The sequence below is a fragment of the Etheostoma spectabile genome, chromosome 14 (genome assembly GCF_008692095.1).
Source record: "Etheostoma spectabile isolate EspeVRDwgs_2016 chromosome 14, UIUC_Espe_1.0, whole genome shotgun sequence".
Taxonomy (NCBI): domain Eukaryota; kingdom Metazoa; phylum Chordata; class Actinopteri; order Perciformes; family Percidae; genus Etheostoma; species Etheostoma spectabile.
In genome coordinates, this window is record NC_045746.1 from 8787900 (window position 1) to 8788293 (window position 394).

Here is a 394-nt window from a genome sequence, read left to right on the forward strand (position 1 = left end):
AGTCCAAGCAAAGTGATTGTGGGAGAGCTTCAAGGTAATTTAAAATAGCCTGTCTCCGTTCATGGCAGATTTATTTCCCAGTTTTTTGGGGCTTTTAAGTGATGCGAATATTCCGAAAGACAGACTTGGTGACCTGAAATAAAGCCAGGGCTCCTTTGAAATATTAGTCCATACCATGTAGGGGGGGGGGGGACTTCCCTGCAGACGTCCTTGGTCCCAGTAGATGTCAAATTAGTTAAAAAAAAAAAAATCTGATTCTCTCTAAAGGCAACCAGTGACTCCAAATAGTCGTACTCCTCTAGGTTATTAAATAGCTTATTCTGTTTTGGGTTTGTGTATTTTAGGAGTGAGTTATTTAAAAAAAAAACTACGGCATGTCTAAGTGACATTGATT

The 394-nt window shown here is 39.3% G+C and overlaps 1 protein-coding gene across 4 annotated transcripts in view; it reads right to left on the reverse strand.

Moving 5' to 3' along the window:
- The window catches only part of col16a1 (collagen, type XVI, alpha 1), an 88634-nt gene that overhangs the window by 33301 nt on the left and 54939 nt on the right, over nucleotides 1–394 (reverse strand). The window lies entirely within an intron of this gene.